This window comes from Lynx canadensis, chromosome B3 (genome assembly GCF_007474595.2).
Source record: "Lynx canadensis isolate LIC74 chromosome B3, mLynCan4.pri.v2, whole genome shotgun sequence".
NCBI classification, from domain to species: domain Eukaryota; kingdom Metazoa; phylum Chordata; class Mammalia; order Carnivora; family Felidae; genus Lynx; species Lynx canadensis.
This window is the reverse complement of record NC_044308.2, coordinates 145,809,117-145,829,080: the sequence shown is the minus strand read 5'-3', so window position 1 is coordinate 145,829,080 and position 19,964 is coordinate 145,809,117.

Genomic DNA, 19,964 nt, shown 5'->3' with positions numbered 1-19,964 from the left:
CCGAGGGCGCGTGGAAGGGAAGGCCTGGGCTCGCGCCCACCTGTGCGGGTGTGGGTCTGGCAGACTCTCAGTGTCTTGCAGATTGCCGGGAGCCACTTCCCTGGCTGGTGCTGGACCTACCGCAGGAGGACCTGGAGGAAGACGCCCCAGGAGCCAGCCTGTGGCCCACCACGGTCACCTTGCTCACCCTCTTCCTACTGAGTCTCTTCTACAGCACAGCGCTGACCGTGACAAGTGTGCGGGGCCCAGCCGACAGCAGAGAGGGCCCCCAGTACTGAGCAGAAGCCAGCCAGGCACACAGGTGGGGTGAGGAGGCAGAGGGGTGGGCTGACGGGGACAGGGGGCTCGGCCACCAGAGCATCTGCCTACTCCACACCTTTGGGGTTGGGGGGGAGGGGGTCTGGCCTCCCAGGGAGGTGATCCCCTCACAGACACTGAGGATGTGGGTGGTCCTGGGGCCGGGGCTTCAATGTCCCCCAGCAGGCTCTGGGAGTTAGGTTCCCTGGGTGAAGTCATTGTAGGACTCAATCCGTCTCCCCTGAGGCAGGCCAGGGCTGGGGACAGGGCACTGGCAAGGAACTCCCCCGGACCCTGACCCCACTGTGTTTGCAGGGAGGAGGCTGGAGGAGCTTCTGGGAAGCCCAGCTGGATGTCAGAGCTCAGCGCTGCTCAGAAACTGCCCGCCCACCCCCACACACAGGCCATGCTGGCACAATAAACTGATCCCAAAGGCAAAGGTTCTCAGACTCTGAATGAGAGGAGGGAAAAGAGGGACAGAGGTTTGGGATAAGGGGACACCTCCCTCAAGGCCCAGGGTGAGGGTCCTTCACCTAGAACCCAGCTGATCTGATCCTCCATAAGGCACAGGCACAGGACAAGAACTGTCCTTCACCAAGGACAGTATGAAGCAAGACCCCTGCCAAGAACAGCACCCAGCACCCTGGTCTTGGTCACTGGGCCCAAGTCATGATTCACTGAGACCTGGTCATGATCACCGAGGCCCTGGTCCTCATCACTGAGCCCTGGTCCTGGTCACTGAGCTCTAGTCCTGATCACTGGCCCCTATAGGGTCCTTGTGACTGAGCCCTGGTCCTCATCACTAAGACCTGGTCCTCATCATTGGGCCCTAGTCCCGATCACTGTGACCTGGTCCTGGTCACTGAGCCCTGGTTCTGGTCACTGAGCCCTGGTTATGATCACTGGTCCCTAGTCCTGGTCACTAAGCCCTAGTCCTGGTCACTGAGACCTGGCTATGATCACTGGGCCTTGGTCCTGATCACTGAGACCTGGTCTTGCTCACTGAGCTCTGGTCCTGATCACTGACCCCTAGTCCTTGTGACTGAGCTTTGGTCCCTGTCACTGGGTCCTGGTCCTGGTCACTGGGCCCTGATTCTGGTCACTGAGCCTTGGACCTAATCACTAAGCCATGGTCCTGGCCGCTGAGCCTGGGTCCTAATCATTGTGCCTGGCCCTTGTCACTGAGCCCTGGTCCTGACATTGTACCCTGGTACTCATCACTCAGCCCTGGTCTAGTCACTGTGGCCTGATCTAATCACCGTGTCCCTGTCATGATTATTTTATTCTGATCACTTATCCATGGTCCTCAACACTGAACCCTTTTCCTGATCACTGGTCCCTGGTCTGATGACTGAGCTCTAGTCCTGATCACTGAGCCTGGTCTTCTTGGTCACTGAGCCTGGTCACTGAGCCTGGTCCTGATCACTGAGCCCTGGTCCTGGTCACTGAGCCCTGGTCCTAGTCACTGAGTCTTGTCTGGTCACTGAGCCCTCATCCTGATCACTGAGCCTTGGTCTTGGTCACTGAGTCTGGTCCTGGTCACTGAGCCTGTTCCATACCACTAAGCCCTGGTCCTGGTCACTGAGTCTTGTCTGGTCACTGAGCCCTCATCCTGATCACTGAGCCCTGGTCCTGATCACTGAGCCCTGGTACTGGTCACTGAGCCTGGGCCTTGTCACTCTGCCCTGGTCCTGGTCACTGAGCCCTGGCCTTGGTCACTGAGCCTGGTCCTGATCACTGAGCCCTGGTCCTGGTCACTGAGCCCTGGTCCTAGTCACTGAGTCTTGTCTGGTCACTGAGCCCTCATCCTGATCACTGAGCCTTGGTCTTGGTCACTGAGTCTGGTCCTGGTCACTGAGCCTGTTCCATACCACTAAGCCCTGGTCCTGGTCACTGAGTCTTGTCTGGTCACTGAGCCCTCATCCTGATCACTGAGCCCTGGTCCTGATCACTGAGCCCTGGTACTGGTCACTGAGCCTGGGCCTTGTCACTCTGCCCTGGTCCTGGTCACTGAGCCCTGGCCTTGGTCACTGAGCCTGGTCCTGATCACTGAGCCCTGGTCCTGGTCACTGAGCCCTGGTCCTAGTCACTGAGTCTTGTCTGGTCACTGAGCCCTCATCCTGATCACTGAGCCTTGGTCTTGGTCACTGAGTCTGGTCCTGGTCACTGAGCCTGTTCCATACCACTAAGCCCTGGTCCTGGTCACTGAGTCTTGTCTGGTCACTGAGCCCTCATCCTGATCACTGAGCCCTGGTCCTGATCACTGAGCCCTGGTACTGGTCACTGAGCCTGGGCCTTGTCACTCTGCCCTGGTCCTGGTCACTGAGCCCTGGCCTTGGTCACTGAGCCTGGTCCTGATCACTGAGCCCTGGTCCTGGTCACTGAGCCCTGGTCCTAGTCACTGAGTCTTGTCTGGTCACTGAGCCCTCATCCTGATCACTGAGCCTTGGTCTTGGTCACTGAGTCTGGTCCTGGTCACTGAGCCTGTTCCATACCACTGAGCCCTAGTCCTGGTCACTGAGTCTTGTCTGGTCACTGAGCCCTCATCCTGATCACTGAGCCCTGGTCCTGATCACTGAGCCCTGGTACTGGTCACTGAGCCCTGGTCTTGGTCACTGAGCCTGGGCCTGGTCACTGAGCCTGGGCCTTGTCACTCTGCCCTGGTCCTGGTCACTGAGCCCTGGCCTTGGTCACTGAGCCTGGTCCTGATCACTGAGCCCTGGTCCTGGTCACTGAGCCTGGGCCTTGTCACTCTGCCCTGGTCCTGGTCACTGAGCCCTGGCCTTGGTCACTGAGCCTGGTCCTGATCACTGAGCCCTGGTCCTGGTCACTGAGCCCTGGTCCTAGTCACTGAGTCTTGTCTGGTCACTGAGCCCTCATCCTGATCACTGAGCCTTGGTCTTGGTCACTGAGTCTGGTCCTGGTCACTGAGCCTGTTCCATACCACTGAGCCCTGGTCCTGGTCACTGAGTCTTGTCTGGTCACTGAGCCCTCATCCTGATCACTGAGCCCTGGTCCTGATCACTGAGCCCTGGTCCTGGTCACTGAGCCCTGGTCTTGGTCACTGAGCCTGGGCCTGGTCACTGAGCCTGGGCCTTGTCACTCTGCCCTGGTCCTGGTCACTGAGCCCTGGCCTTGGTCACTGAGCCTGGTCCTGATCACTGAGCCCTGGTCCTGGTCACTGAGCCTGGGCCTTGTCACTCTGCCCTGGTCCTGGTCACTGAGCCCTGGCCTTGGTCACTGAGCCTGGTCCTGATCACTGAGCCCTGGTCCTGGTCACTGAGCCCTGGTCCTAGTCACTGAGTCTTGTCTGGTCACTGAGCCCTCATCCTGATCACTGAGCCTTGGTCTTGGTCACTGAGTCTGGTCCTGGTCACTGAGCCTGTTCCATACCACTGAGCCCTGGTCCTGGTCACTGAGCCCTGGTTTTGGTCACTGAGCCTGGGCCTGGTCACTGAGCCTGGGCCTGGTCACTCTGCCCTGGTCCTGGTCCCTGAGCCTGGTCCTGGTCACTAATTCCAATTCCTGGTCACTGACCCTGCTCCTGGTCACTCTGCCCTGATCCTGTCACTAATCCCAATTCTGGGTCACTGAGCCCTGGGCCTAAAAACTGAGTCCTAGTGTTCATTACATGGTCAGGTCCTGAGTTAGTGGCCATTTATTCTGAGTTGGAGCCCTTGTTCATGGCTTGCATCACACTTAGGTCCTGAGTTCTATTCCCATGCTTTGGGTTCTTAGTCCCGACCCTCATCAGAGTGCCTGCATGGTAGAGGGGGAGCCTCCCAGGTGATCCAAGACCCTCTTGGCCTGGGCACTAGATGGAGGGCGAAGTGATGACCCCATGTCTGGCCTCATCTTTTCCAGGGCCCAGATGGCATGAGGCAGAGCCCCCATCCATGAGGGTCCCCGATACAGGGGAAGGGAGGAGGTGATGGTGTTTGTGTTCTCTTGTTTTTCTCTTTCTTCTCAGGCTTCACCTGCTGAACACCCAAAATAGTCCTAGGGGAGGCTGAGTCATTGTGAGTGCGGCCCAGCCCAGGTGTCCCAGCCAGAGACTGCTATTCTGAGAATCAGGCCCGAAAACAGAGATCTGGCCAGATGGCCCTGGGGCCCAGGGCCTGGGCAAGGGTCTGGAGGCTGTGGTGGCAGAGAAGTCCCCAAGACCTGCAGAACACTCCAGCCCCCACCACACGTGGGCCCGCATCAGGCCAGGATCAGTCAGGGTCTATCCAGGGTCGGCTGGGATCACCTTGGACAGCCAATGTCAGTCTAGGATCAGCCAGGATCAGCCAGGGTCAAACAGGGTCAGCCCGGGGTCAGCCTAGGTGTTGGCAGGATCTGCACAGGTTCTTCTGACATCCACAGGTCAGTAGGGCTCCCACCGGCCACAGGACTCAGCGGCATGCAGCCTCTAAGGCTTCTGAGGGTTGGGCCCACAAAACAGCCAGGCCAGATGGGACCCTGGCCTTAGAGTCTGACATTGACCTCTGCTGGCCCTGCACCCACACACCCCTCCCTCTGTCGTGCTTCCTCTGCGTTAGACCCCACAGGCAGCGATAGACTGTGGGCACAGCCCCGGGACTCCAGCAGGCATCCCCTGGGCTGTGGACCAGGACAGGTACATTCCACAGGGCTCACGGCAGGACCCATATCCCACACCGGGGGACACTGAGGGTCCAGGAAGGGCAGACCACACCAGGGTCAGTGAGAGAGACAGAGAGAGAGACAAAGACAAGAGGGGAGAGAGACAGACAGGGGGAGGTGAAGACAATGGACAGGAGAAAGGAACAGAGAGAGCTGCAGAGAGAAGGTCAAGGCAAAGACACAGAGACGGGGCAGGACACGGGGCAGGCGCTGGAGACAAGCCCCTCACACATGCACCTGCACACCCATGCACACTCACACACTCCCGCCTCCCTACACACGCACTCAGAGACGTGCCCATGAACGCACACTGACCTCCTCGGTCTCCAGCTCACACACTCACTCATGTCCAGAGGGGGACATTCAGACCCCCACACGCACACTCACACTCTCACACCCATTCTCCTCCCTCCAGGCCCTGGGGGCTCAGGGAGTCCCACTGAGGCTCACGCAGGCCCACCACTCCCTGTGGGGCTGAGCAACGTACCCGGGTGTCTGGGTCCCAGCCTCACCACTCACTAGACCTGTGCCTCCCGGCCCGCCTTGGGGGTCCCATCTGTGAGGTGGGCACATGCCCTCCGCTCAGGGAAGGCCCCCACACGAACGGTGCAGGAACATGTGGGCAGAGGTCAGCCAGCAGCTGGGAGCAGCCGAGCAAGTCCTGGGCCAGAGCCAGGGGCCTGTGTGCAGGTGGGGACAGAGCAGCCTGGGGACCCCTGTGCCCCTCCGGGGTCTGGCCCCTCGGCCGGTGGGGAGCCCACCCAGCCCTGTGCACCGTGCACCGTCACTGTGCTGGCCGCAGCGGGGCCTCTGGGCCTTGGGGAGAAACCCGCAGGCCTGCCTGGGTCCCCAACAGGGGGCCGGGAAGCGGGGGCCCCCGTGCCGGGGGAGGCAGGAGACTCAGGCCTGGGGCCGGCGCAGGGTCCCCCACAAGGGCGCTGACAGCCAGGGCCGTGGGCCAGAGAGCAAGACAGCCACACGGCACAGCCTGAGGACAGGGATGGACAGCTGGAGGTCGTCAGGACAGAGGGCAGGGTGAACTTCCAGAGTGCTGGGGGCCCTGGCAGGGAGCACTGGGTAATGCACAGGTGCCCCATCGCCGTGCTCCACACCCGAAGCCACCAGAGCACTGCGTGCCGACCACGCTCAGCAGCAAGAACGGAAAACGGTCTCGGCCCAGGTCCCACCACACGTCTGTGTCCCGTGTGTCCGTGTCCCTCCAGCCCCTCCTCTCCTCCTCTGCACATTCGAGGGCCCATCTGAAGACCCTTGCTGAGGAGGGCATGTGGGCGGGGGGCTAAGGGGCAGGGTACGCCCGGGCTGACCCCCAGGCCTCCTGGCGATGCTCACTCAGCATGTGCCTCTAAAGACCAGGGGCTTTGCAGACGGCCATGCCATCCTTGCCATTCCAAGTGAGGACTCCTGACTTCTCGGGGTCCCCCGGACCCACACACACACCCTCGCCCCCGCACCGTGTCCCCTGTTCTCGGGGCTCCCACCCGGACCCCCCGCCCTGTTCCCCTGGCCCTGCCCTGCGGTTCCAGCAGTGGGTCTGGGCACGGGGGCGGCCCCCGCTCCTCGGACCCTCGATCCCAGGCGGTGAGCCCCCAGCCCTCTCTGGAGCTTACGGAGCCGCAGGTCTGGGCTTGGCGGCCCCTGGCAGTCACTGCCCCGTTGTGGCCCCCAGACTCGCCCACAGGGTGGGGCAGCATCGTGACTCTCTAGAGAGTCACAGGTCAGGACCACTGGCCTCGGACATGCTTTCACTGAGGGTCACAAGATGCCTTGGGGCCCCCGTCCCCTGGCTGCCGTGTGCAGTAGGGGCCCGGGGTCCAGGCAGAGGTGGGGGCACCGGGGTGAGGGCCGTGCTTTCACTGAGGGTCACAAGATGGGGTCTCTCGCTTCTTCATTCCCCCTCCATGTGTTAGCTGGGACCCCCCCCCCACCTCCTCAAAGGAGAAGTTCCCTCATGTGCTATTAGCTGGTGATTGTGGAGCAGGGATCATTCTGGAATGAGCACCGCTGCCTTCCCCTTACATGCCAGATTGAGACATGAAGAGACACAAGTGGAGAGAGAGAGACAGAAAGACAGAGACAGGAAGACAGTGAGAAAGAGGGAGACAGGGAGACACAGAGGTAGAAAGAGGCAGGGACAGACAGACAAACAGGGAAGGAGACAGAGGGACAAAGGGAGGTGGAGGACAGGTAGGGTGGGGACAAGGACAGGCCTGGGCAGGGCAGGGGGGCCGTAGGCTGACAGGGGCTCAGGTGCTGTGGTCACCCACAGCCACAGCCTGGGACAGCAGTGCCCATCCCCATGTGACCTGGGGCCAGCCCCCTGGCCCTGCTGAGCCTCGCTGCCCCGGTGTGTAGGGTGGGGACTGCACACCTTCTCCTCTGCTCCCTCATGGTCCCCCTACACCCACCAGCCCTGGGGCTTGGACCCTCGCAGGCTAGCCTGCAGGGTGGCCTCCCTGGGGACCCCGATCACAAAGATGGGACAAGGAGGACAGGCTGAAGTCCCCATTGGCAGGGCAGTGACTCTGTCACTGACCCGAGGTGGGCCTCTGCCAGCTGGCGGGGTGGAGGGTCCCCCGAACCCAAGGCCTAGGCCAACCCGGCCATGCTGTGGGGGCGGTGGCTGGGGCTGCAGGTGGGGACCGATGCAAGCTATTTTGGGGAACAGCCCCAGGGGGTGAGAAAGACGTTTCTCAGTTTGGAACAGACAGCCATTTGCATGTCACATCTAGGGCCTGGTTTGCCCAAAATGAGTAACTGGGGCAGAGACAGAGCCTGGAGCCTGTCACACCTGTCCTGGTGGGGGTGGGGTGGTGGGAGAGAGCACAGTGTCAGGCCCTGGAGTTGGGCCCCAGAGGCAGGGGGAGGGAGCTGCCACCAGACCCCTGCTCCCCCCCACCGGGATCTCAGTGAGGGTGCCGAGAGGGGGAGTGCCCGTCGGCACGCTGCTGGAGCCAGCAGGCCAGGAGGCCCAGGACTGCCATGACACCCCCCCCCCAACTGGTGTTTGCAGGACACCAGCCAGGGCCGGTCCCCTGGGGACTGCAGTGTGTCACCAGGGCAAATGGAGGGAGATGCCCAGGGAGGGTGATGGGGGCGGGGAAAGCATGGCAGCATGAAGGGGCGCCATGCGGTTCGTGTTCCAGTGAGATCCCTTGACACTGGGGAACTGATTCAGGTCCTTATTCTGAAAACAGGAGTAAGGGGAAGGCAGCGGTGCTCATTCCAGAATGATCCCTGCTCCACAATCACCAGCTAATAGCACATGAGGGAACTTCTCCTTTGAGGAGGTGGGGGGGGGGTCCCAGCTAACACATGGAGGGGGAATGAAGAAGCGAGAGACCCCATCTTGTGACCCTCAGTGAAAGCACGGCCCTCACCCCGGTGCCCCCACCTCTGCCTGGACCCCGGGCCCCTACTGCACACGGCAGCCAGGGGACGGGGGCCCCAAGGCATCTTGTGACCCTCAGTGAAAGCATGTCCGAGGCCAGTGGTCCTGACCTGTGACTCTCTAGAGAGTCACGATGCTGCCCCACCCTGTGGGCGAGTCTGGGGGCCACAACGGGGCAGTGACTGCCAGGGGCCGCCAAGCCCAGACCTGCGGCTCCGTAAGCTCCAGAGAGGGCTGGGGGCTCACCGCCTGGGATCGAGGGTCCGAGGAGCGGGGGCCGCCCCCGTGCCCAGACCCACTGCTGGAACCGCAGGGCAGGGCCAGGGGAACAGGGCGGGGGGTCCGGGTGGGAGCCCCGAGAACAGGGGACACGGTGCGGGGGCGAGGGTGTGTGTGTGGGTCCGGGGGACCCCGAGAAGTCAGGAGTCCTCACTTGGAATGGCAAGGATGGCATGGCCGTCTGCAAAGCCCCTGGTCTTTAGAGGCACATGCTGAGTGAGCATCGCCAGGAGGCCTGGGGGTCAGCCCGGGCGTACCCTGCCCCTTAGCCCCCCGCCCACATGCCCTCCTCAGCAAGGGTCTTCAGATGGGCCCTCGAATGTGCAGAGGAGGAGAGGAGGGGCTGGAGGGACACGGACACACGGGACACAGACGTGTGGTGGGACCTGGGCCGAGACCGTTTTCCGTTCTTGCTGCTGAGCGTGGTCGGCACGCAGTGCTCTGGTGGCTTCGGGTGTGGAGCACGGCGATGGGGCACCTGTGCATTACCCAGTGCTCCCTGCCAGGGCCCCCAGCACTCTGGAAGTTCACCCTGCCCTCTGTCCTGACGACCTCCAGCTGTCCATCCCTGTCCTCAGGCTGTGCCGTGTGGCTGTCTTGCTCTCTGGCCCACGGCCCTGGCTGTCAGCGCCCTTGTGGGGGACCCTGCGCCGGCCCCAGGCCTGAGTCTCCTGCCTCCCCCGGCACGGGGGCCCCCGCTTCCCGGCCCCCTGTTGGGGACCCAGGCAGGCCTGCGGGTTTCTCCCCAAGGCCCAGAGGCCCCGCTGCGGCCAGCACAGTGACGGTGCACGGTGCACAGGGCTGGGTGGGCTCCCCACCGGCCGAGGGGCCAGACCCCGGAGGGGCACAGGGGTCCCCAGGCTGCTCTGTCCCCACCTGCACACAGGCCCCTGGCTCTGGCCCAGGACTTGCTCGGCTGCTCCCAGCTGCTGGCTGACCTCTGCCCACATGTTCCTGCACCGTTCGTGTGGGGGCCTTCCCTGAGCGGAGGGCATGTGCCCACCTCACAGATGGGACCCCCAAGGCGGGCCGGGAGGCACAGGTCTAGTGAGTGGTGAGGCTGGGACCCAGACACCCGGGTACGTTGCTCAGCCCCACAGGGAGTGGTGGGCCTGCGTGAGCCTCAGTGGGACTCCCTGAGCCCCCAGGGCCTGGAGGGAGGAGAATGGGTGTGAGAGTGTGAGTGTGCGTGTGGGGGTCTGAATGTCCCCCTCTGGACATGAGTGAGTGTGTGAGCTGGAGACCGAGGAGGTCAGTGTGCGTTCATGGGCACGTCTCTGAGTGCGTGTGTAGGGAGGCGGGAGAGTGTGAGTGTGCACGTGTTCTGAGTGTGTAAAAGGAGGGCTGAGTGTGTGTTTTGGTCCATGGGAGTCTGTAGCCGGGTGTGGGCCCCATGCTGTTCAGTGTGTGCGACGGAGTCGTTCCTCTGCGCTTCTGCGTGCCGTGCGCGTTCCACGGGCGTGCCGTGCGCGAGTGGGTTCCACGCGTCCATCTCTGTGTAGGTCCGGGCCACCCGCCCTGAAGCGCAGGCGCCTCCGTGAGGCTGAATCACAGGGGTCCTCGCCCTCGCCACTCGCCCTGCGGGGGAGCAGGCCCGGCCCCGACCCCCAGGGGCTCCTCAGCTCACCGAGCGCCCCTGCTCCCTGCTGGGGCCAGCCTACCACACCCTGACCGCCAGCCGGGCCCTGTCACTGCCCGCGGGGCTCAGGGGGCGTGAGGAGAAGCAGGAGAGACCCAGATCGTGGCTGGAGGGGATGACGAGCCAGGCCTAGAAAGCGAGAGGAGACGGCCGGGTCTCCTGGGGACAGCCACTGCTTGCCTGTGCACACCTGTACACACCCGCACACACTGCACACACCTGTGTGTATCTGCGTGCACGCGTGTACATAATATACCCTGTACACATCTGTGCACGCCTGTGCAGGCAGCAGGGCACGTGCACACCAACGGGCCCCGATCACCCCACTCCTCTCACACACACTCGCATGAGCCGCCCTGGAGCTGCGCTCGGTCCCTGGGGCAGGAAGTCTGCCGTCACGGGCACTTCGGCCTCCCCGGGCCTCCAAGTCACAGGCAAGGTCGGAGCTGTGAGGCCACGGAGGGGAGGCTGTGGCACACGGAGCAAGCGCCGGGTCTTGTCACCCGCGAGGACACCCGGGGAGGCCAGTGCTGGGGCAGCAGCGAGTGTGGACACACACGTGGGGCGTGAGTGCGGGGTGGGACCTCCCTGTCACCGAGGCCCACTCCCCATCTGTCTCCTCAAGCCAGGGAGACTGTGTTTCTGGAACGCTCTGGACAGCAGGACCCTGGGCCACACTCAGGACAGGCCTCTTGGCCACTGGGGCCTCCCCACCAAGGACACCACCCAGGCCGGGGCTCCACATGCCGTCCAGAGTGCAGGCGCACACCCTGGAGCCCCACCGGGACCCTCGCTGCCCTCGCCGGGGAGGCTGCACACACAGCTCCCCGCCCCCCAGCTCAGTATGGAAAACATGACCCCGTGGGCACCGGTGCGGCTCCCACCCCCACCCTACACAGGCACAAACATACACTTGCAAATATTTCTAAAAACACCAAGGACGGGAACCACAGAGCAGGTGGGGGCCGGGGTGGAAAGCCCCACTGGCCCCTGAGACCAGAGCAGTCCAGCCAGAACTCTCCAGCATCTGCACTGGGGGGAGGGGAGGCTGGTGCGGGGCCAGCTGCTGGGTGGGAGGATTCCTGACCGTTCTCCCCCCCCTGCCCTGGCCATCCCGCCAGGTGGACAGGTCCAGAGTGGCCAGGCCCCCAGGCCGCCTCCCAGGGGACTGCCTCGTGGAAGGGGCCTCCTGTAGGACTTGCAGGCCACCCGGGGACAAAGCCCCCGGCCCACAGCCAGGTCCCACCCACCCCTCAGCTCCAGCCTGCACTGCCCCTCAGGGCCCATCCTGCCCCCAACCCTTGTCCCTGCTGTGCCCAGAATAGGGGCTGCCCCCTCCATGGCCCACATGTACACTTTCAGGCTCCGGCTCCCCGGTGGGGCCACCCCTACCCGGCCCAGAGACCCTCAGGGCCTGCCCCGAACGGCCACCCTGGATGCAGACCTGCCCCTTGTTCCTAGCGGGCTGTGGAGGCCCCTGGGAGCCCCCACCCTGCACACAGCAAGCTGCCTGTGCCTCCAACGCCCCAGGCTGAGGAGCCCGGAGGACCAGCGAGGGCATGATGACCATGGTGAGGGACACCCTGGGAGTGCCCCCATCTGGGACATGGCACGGCGGCGTCCTGGCCGGGTGGCCTCCCAGGAGCGGGGATCCCTGCCGGCACCCACCTCCCCAGCCAGGCCAGAACCCCTCAGAGGAGACTTCAGTTTGAAGAGAGAGCGCTCCACGAGGGTGGCCTAGACGACAGGGGTCAGCGGGGTGGCCCTTCCTCACACGGTCTCCCACACACATAGCGTCACCAGAATCACAGCCACATGGAGGTACAGACACACACACACACACACACACACACACACACTCAGGGACACAGACACACGGATAGAGACACGCAGATTCAGAGACACAGACACAGGCACCCTCCCGGCCACTCACACACGCTCAGAGGCTCACACTCAGCTACGGCCATGTGGGCGCTGCATGCACGCACACACACAGGCACACAGGGTCCAGGGGCTCACACATTCACACAAACACAGGCTCACACGGCTTCCTGAGGAGCCTGCGGGAGAAGCTCTGAGCCCAGAGACCCCCAGGCCTGTGCTGAAACACCCTCCCTGGGGCCGGGGCTGCGTCCTGGGAACACGGGGACCCCGGTTCTGAGCTTCTGGAAAGGGACGCACCCACGCCCCAGGCCCACACCCAGACTCCCAGAGCGCAAACCCCACACCCAGAGCCCCTCGGACCCCCAGGCCCACATCTACCAGCAGGGGGTCCGGGCCAGGAGGGCGGCCGACGGCTCAGGCTGGGAACATACACCCACTCCGCACACACACAGCCCTGGCAGCTGGCTGACAGCCCCTCTGAGACCCCCCCAGCCGCGAGGCACGAGGTGTCTGGGACTCACGGTCCCGCCGTCCTGAGCTGGCCCTTGAGTGCCTACCCACCGCCAGGCCCTGCGCCTCCTGATGGGCCCACACTGACCCTTCTCCTGCACGTCTCTCAACGTGCAGCCTCCCCCCCGCTTGACCCCCATCTGCTACCCTGGGGACTGTTCTGGAATCCACAGTTGACCATGGCCTCCAGCGCTCTTGGGGTGAATCCTGGCCAAGCCCTGACCTCCCCTGCAGCCCCCCAGGCCCTGGTTCCCCACACCAGCTCTGGAAGGGTCTGTGGGATAAGGTCTGTGCACAGAGCCACGAGGACCCCAGCCCAAGGACACACGCAGACGTGATAACCGCCCCCTCCGGCTGAGCCCTGGGGAAGACTCCTAGTGACCAGATGCTACGACACAGACAGAGGCTGAGTTTGCCCCACTGGGACGGTGCCCCCTAGGCTCCAGGGGATACAAGTCCCCCTGGGAAAGGGAGGCATGAAGGCTCTGGTGGCTTTGGGAGGAGGGGGCTGCTATGGCTGGGCCTGGGGCCGGTACGGCTCTCCGGCTGTGCGTCTTGGTTTGGGGCACTTTGCTGTCATAATGTGACATTTCACAATAAAAAGGGATTGTGTTTTCTTTAACAGAAAAGGAAAACAAGCCCATCCTGAGCAGAGCAGGAGGGGGCAGCCAGCCTGGGTGCCCTTCAGCGACTTTGGCCCAAAGAAAAGGGAAGGGCAGGTGGTGAGAGAGCTCCAGGGGGCCCAGGAGAGACCCACAGGGCGGGGCGGGGGGCCCGGGGGGCCTCAGACGGGTCCCATGGGGATGGCAGGTCAGCGCACCCTCCAGAAGGCTCCACTCTCCGCCCCGCCCCCCCTCAGGCCTTCCCCACTTGTGGCTTGGCTGATGAGAAGGAGGTTCTGGGTCCCCCGCAGGGTGGAGGGCACTCCATCCTGCACCTTCTACCCTCAGGCCGGGCCCCGCCAGGGAGAGTGAGGGGTTGCATGCTGGGCAGGACCACTCTGACACCCCCAGGACAGGTGGGAGGAGGGAACACCACCCTCCAAATAAAAGGGGATCCCTCACCTGGCCTCACCCCAGGCTCTCCCTGCACAGTTAGAACAATTATGTTCTTTGTACTTTTCTGTGTTAAAAATGTTAACTTCAGGGCACCTGGGTGGCTCCATCGACTGAGCGTCTGACTTCGGCTCAGGTCATGATCTCATGGTTCGTGAATTCGAGCCCCGCGTCAGGCTCTGTGCTGACAGCTGGGAGCCTGGAGCCTGCTTCCGATTCTGTATCTCCTTCTATCTCTGCCCCTCCCCACTGGGGCGCATGCACTCTCTCAAAATAAATATTTTCAACATTAATTTCTAATACTGCTCTCATAAACTTCAGAAACCATATCCTGTGTGGCAAACACACGCACACTCTGTGATCAGATTCTCCTGAGTAAAAGGGGGATGAGTCCCCTCCCCCCCCGGCCCGGCCCTTCATGCATGTCCTCACTGAGGAGGGCCCACGGACACAGAGCGGCCACCTCCAGCCATTTCAACAGATCAACTGTGTTACCTTTCCAACTATAACTACACTCCGGGGATAACATTATGTCTCCAGCAGGGTCTCTGGAACTTGCCCAACCCCAGCACGCCATGAGCTAAGGGCTGTCCTCCCAGGGCCCTGACTGTGTGAGCTCGAGTCACGGGTCTCAGGAGCCTGGGGTCTGGGTCTTAGAGGCCTGGGGCCTGGGTCTTAGGAGCCGGGGCTTGAGCCTGGTGGGCTTGGGGCCTAGGTGGGGTGAGCCTGGGTCCTAAGTGTGGTGAGCCTGGGGCTTGGTTCTGGTGAGTTGGGGCCTGGGTCTGGTGAACCTTGGGCCTGGTTCTCACAAGCCTGAGGGCGGGGTGGGGTGAGCTTGGGCCTGGTAAGCCTGGGGCTTATGTGGGGTAAGCTTGGGCCTAGATCTGATGAGCCTGGGGCCTGTGTCTGGTGAGCCTTGGGCCTTTGCAGGGTTAGCGTGGGGCCTAGGTTTGGTGAAACTGGGGCCTAGGTAGGTGAGCAGGGGGCCTGGGTGGGGTGAGCCTGGGGCCTGGGTCCTATGAGCCTGGGGTCTGGGTGGGGTGAGCCTGGGGCCTGGTCTGATGATTGGGGGTGAGGGGAGGCCTAAGTAAGGTGAGCCTGAGGCCTGATTCTCATGAGCCTGGGGCCTGGGTGTGGTGAGCAGGGGGCCTAGGTATGGTGAGCCTGGGGCATGGGTCTCATGAACCCGGGGCCTAAATCTGGGTGAGCTTAGGGCTTGCATGGGGTGAGCCTGGGGCCTGTGTCTGCTGGGCCTAGTGCCTGGTTCTCATGAGCCTGGGCCTGGATGGGGTAGGCCTGGGGCCTGAGTCTGGTGAGACTGGGGCCTGGTCTGGTTAGTGGGGATCCTAGGTTGGGTGAGCCTGGGGCCTGGGTCTGGTGAGAGGGGGCCTGGGTGGGGTGAGCCTAGGGCCTGGATCTCCTGAGCCTGGGGCCTGGGTGGGGTAAGCCTGGGGCTTGGGTCTGGTGAGTCTGGTGAGTCTGGGGTCTGCTTGGGGTGAGACTGGAGCCTGGGTCTGGTGAGCCTGAACCCTGGGCCTCGTGAGACAGGGTCCTGGTCTGGTTAGCAGAGGTCCTAGGTTGGGTGAACCTGGGGCCTTGGTCTGGTGAGCCTGGGGTAGGTGGGGTGAGCCTAGGGCCTGGATCTCCTGAGCCTGGGGCCTAGGTCTGGTGAGCAGGGGGCCTGGGTGGGGTGAGCCTGGGGCCTGGGTCTTATGAGCCTGGGGTATGGGTGGGGTGAGCCTGGGGACTAGATCTCATGAGCCGGGGCCTGGGTGGGGTATGCCTGGGGCCTGAGTCTGGTGAGTCTGGGGCCTTGTTGGTCTAGGCCTGGGGCCTGAGTCTGATGAGCCTGGGGCCTGGGTGGGGTGAGCCTGGGACCTGAGTCTGGTGAGCTTGAAGCCTGGGCCTCATGAGACTGGGTCCTGGTCTGGTGAGCAGGGATCCTAGGTTGGGTGAGCCTGGGGATCTGGGTCTGGTGAGCCTGGGGTAGGTGGGGTAAGCCTGGGACCTGGATCTCCTAAGCTTGGGGCCTGGATTGCCTAAGCTTGGGGCCTGGATCTCCTAAACTTGGGCCTGGGTGGGGTGAGCCTGGGGCCTGGATCTCATGATCCTGGGGCCTGGGTGAGGTAGGCCTGGAGCCTGATCTGGTGAGCCTGAAGCCTGGGCATCGTGAGACAGGGTCCTGGTCTGGTGAGCAGGGGTCCTAGGTTGGGTGAGCCTGGGGCCTGGGTCTGGTGAGCCTGAAGCCTGGGCCTCATGAGACTGGGTCCTGGTCTGGTGAGTGGGGGCCCTACGTGGGTGAGCCTGGGGCCTGGATCTCCTGAGCCTGGGGCTTGGGTCTGGTGAGCAGGGAGCCTAGGTGGGGTGAGCCTGGGGCCTGAGTCTGGTGACCTGGGGTAGATGGGGTGAGCCTGGGGCCTAGATCTCCTGAGCCTGGGGCCTGGGTCTGGTGAGCAGGGGCCTGGGTGGGGTGAAACTGGGGCCTGGATCACGAGCCTGGGGCTTGGTCTGGTGAACCTGGGGCCCTTGTGGAGTAAGCCTGGGGCCTGAGACTTGTGAGCCTGGAGCCTGGGTCTCATGAGCCTGGGGCCTAGGTGGGGTAGGCTGGGGCCTCTGTGGGGTCAGCCTGGGGTCTGGGTCTGGTGAACCTGGGGCCTGGTTCTCATGAGCCTGGCCCTGGGTCGGCTGAGCCTGGGGCCTGAGTCTGGTGAGTCTGGGGCCTGGGTGGGGTGAGCCTGGGGCCTGAGTCTGGTGACCTGGGATAGAAGGGGTCAGCCTGGGGCCTGGATCTCCTGAGCCTGGGGCCTGGGTGTGGTGAGCAGGGGCCTGGGTGGAGTGAGCCTGGGTCCTGGATCTCATGATCCTGGGGCCTGGGTTGGGTAGGCCTGGGGCCTGATTCTGGTGAGCCTGGGGCCTGGATCTCATGAGCCTGGGGCCTGGGTGGGGTAGGCCTGGGGTCTGAGACTGGTGAGCCTTGGACCTGGGTGGAGTAAGCCTAGGGCCTGGATCTCATGAGCCTGGGGCCTGGGTGGGGTAGGCCTGGGGCCTGATTCTGGTGAGCCTGGGGCCTGAGTCTCATGAGCCTGGGGCCTGGGTGGGGTAGGCCTGGGGTCTGAGACTGGTGAGCCTTGGACCTGGGTGGAGTAAGCCTAGGGCCTGGATCTCATGAGCCTAGGGCCTGGGTGGGGTAGGCCTGGGGCCTGATTCTGGTGAGCCTGGGGCCTGAGTCTCATGAGCCTGGGGCCTGGGTGGGATAGGCCTGGGGTCTGAGACTGGTGAGCCTTGGACCTGGGTGGAGTAAGCCTAGGGCCTGGATCTCATGAGCCTGGGGCCTGGGTGGGGTGAGCTTGGGGCCTGAGTCTGGTGAGCCTGGGGCCTGGGCCTCGTGAGTCCTGGTCTGGTGAGCAGGGGTCCTAGGTTGGGTGAACCTGGGACCTTGGTCTGGTGAGCCTGGAGTAGGTGGGGTGAGCCTAGGGCCTGGATCTCCTGAGCCTGGGGCCTGGGTCTGGTGAGCAGGAGGCCTGGGTGGGGTGAGCCTGGGGCCTGGATCTCATGATCCTGGGGCCTGGGTGGGGTAGGCCTGGAACCTGATCTGGTGAGCCTGAAGCCTGGGCCTCGTGAGACTGGGTCCTGGTCTGGTGAGCAAGGGTCCTAGGTTCGGTGAGCCTGGGGCCTGGGTCTGGTGAGCCTGGGGTCTTGCTGGGGTGATCCTGGGGCCTGGGTCTGGTGAGCCTGAAGCTTGGGCCTCATGAGACTGGGTCCTGGTCTGGTGAGCAGGAGTCCTAGGTTGGGTGAGCCTGGGGCCTGGGTCTGGTGAGCAGGGGGCCTGGATCTCCTAAGCCTGGGACCTGGGTCTTGTGAGCAGGGGCCTGGGTGGAGTGACCCTGGGGCCAGGGTGGGGTGAGCCTAGGGCCTAGGTCTGTTGACCTGGGGCCTGGATCTCCTGAGCCTGGGGCCTGGGTCTGGTGAGCCTGGGGCCTGGATCTCCTGAGCCTGAGGCCTGGGTCTGGTGTGCAGGGGGCCTGGATCTCATGAGCCTGGGGCCTTTGTCCAGTGGGCCTGGGGCCTGGATCTCGTGAGCCTGGGGCCTGTGTCTGTCAGGCCTGGGGCCTGGATCTCATGAGTCTAAGGCTTTGGTCTGTTGGGCCTGGGTCTGGATCTCATAATTCTGGGGCCTGGGTGGGGTAGGCCTGGGCCTGAGTCTGGTGAGTCCTGGGCTGGTTGGCCTAGGCCCGGGGCCTGAGTCTGGTGAGACTAGGGCCTCGGTGGGGTGAGCCTGGGGCCAGGATCTCATGAGCCTGGGGCCTGGGTAGGGTGAGCCTGGGGCCTGAGTGGGGTAGGCCTGGGGACTGGATCATAAGAGTCAGGGGCCTGGGTAGGATGAGCCTGGGACCTGGATCTCATGAGCCTGGGGCCTGGGTGGGGTGAGCCTGGGGCCTGGATCTCATGAGCCTGGGGCCTGGGTGGGATAGGCCTGGGGCCTGAGTCTGGCGAATCTTGGGCCTGGTTGGGCTAGGCCTGGGGCATGAGTCTGGTGAGACTAGGGCCTGAGTCTGGTGAGCCTGAAGCCTGGGCCTCATGAGACTGGCTCCTGGTCTGGTGAGCAGGGTTTTTAGGTTGGGTGAGACTGGGGCCTGGGTTATGAGCCTGGGGTCTGGGTGGGGTGAGCCTGGGCCTGAATCTCATGAGCCCTGAGCCTGGGTGGGGTAGGCCTGGGGTCTGAGACTGGTGAGCCTTGGACCTGGGTGGAGTAAGCTAGGGCCTGGATCTCATGAGCCTGGGGCCTGGGTGGGGTAAGACTGGGGCCTGATTCTGGTGAGCCTGGGGCCTGAGTCTGGTGAGCCTGAAGCCTGGGCATCGTGAGTCCTGGTCTGGTGAGCACGGGTCCTAGGTTGTGTGAACCTGGGGACTTGGTCTGTTGAGCCTGGGGTAGGTGGGGTGAGCCTGGGGTCTGGGCCTGGTGAGCAGGGGGCCTGGGTGGAGTGATCCTGGGGCCTGGATGGGGTGAGCCAGGGACCTGAGTCTGGTGAGCCTGAAGCCTGGGCCTCATGAGACTGGGTCCTGGTCTGGTGAGTGGGGGCCCTACGTGGGTGAGCCTGGGGCCTGGATCTCCTGAGCCTGGGGCCTGAGTCTGGTGACCTGGGAAAGATGGGGTGAGCCTGGGGCCTGGATCTCCTGAGCCTGGGGCCTGGGTCTGGTGAGCAGGGGCCTGGGTGGGGTGAGCCTGGGGCCTGGGTGGGGTAGGCCTGGGGCCTGAATCTGGTGAGTCCTGGGCCTGGTTGCGCTAGGCCTGGGGCCTGGATCTCATGAGCCTGGGGCCTGGGTCTGTTGGGCCTGGGTCCTGGATCTCATGATCCTGAGGCCTGGGTGGGCTAAGCCTGGGGCCTGAGTCTGGTGAATCTTGGGCCTGGTTGGGCTAGGCCTGGGGCATGAGTCTGGTGAGCATGGGGCCTGGGTGGGGTGAGCCTGGGGCCTGAGTCTGGTGAGCCTAGGGCCTGAGTCTGGTGAGCCTGAAGCCTGGGCCTCATGAGACTGGGTCCTGGTCTGTTGAGGAGGGGTCCTAGGTTGGGTGAGTCTGGGGCCTGGGTTATGAGCCTGGGGTCTGGGTGGGGTGAGCCTGGGGCCTGGATCTCATGAGCCCGGGCCTGTGTCTGCTGGGCCTGGGGCCTGGATCTCATGAGCCTGGGGTCTGTGTCTGTTGGGCCTGGGGCCTGGATCTCATGAGCCTGGGGCCTGAGTCTGGTAAGTCTGGGATAGAAGGGGTGAGCCTGGGGCCTGGATCTCCTGAGCTGGGGCCTGGGTGTGGTGAGCAGGGGCCTGGGTGGAGTGAGCCTGGGTCCTGGATCTCATGATCCTGGGGCCTGGGTTGGGTAGGCCTGGGGCCTGATTCTGGTGAGCCTGGGTCCTGGATCTCATGATCCTGGGGCCTGGGTGGGGTAGGCCTGGGGCCTGATTCTGGTGAGCCTGGGGCCTGGATCTCATGATCCTGGGGCCTGGGTGGGATAGGCCTGGGGCCTGAGTCTGGCGAATCTTGGGCCTGGTTGGGCTAGGCCTGGGGCATGAGTCTGGTGAGCCTGGGGCCTGAGTCTGGTGAGCCTGAAGCCTGGGCCTCGTGAGACTGGCTCCTGGTCTGGTGAGCAGGGTTTCTAGGTTGGGTGAGCCTGGGGCCTGGGTTATGAGCCTGGGGTCTGGGTGGGGTGAGCCTGGGGACTGGATCTCATGAGCCCAGAGCCTGTGTCTGTTGGGG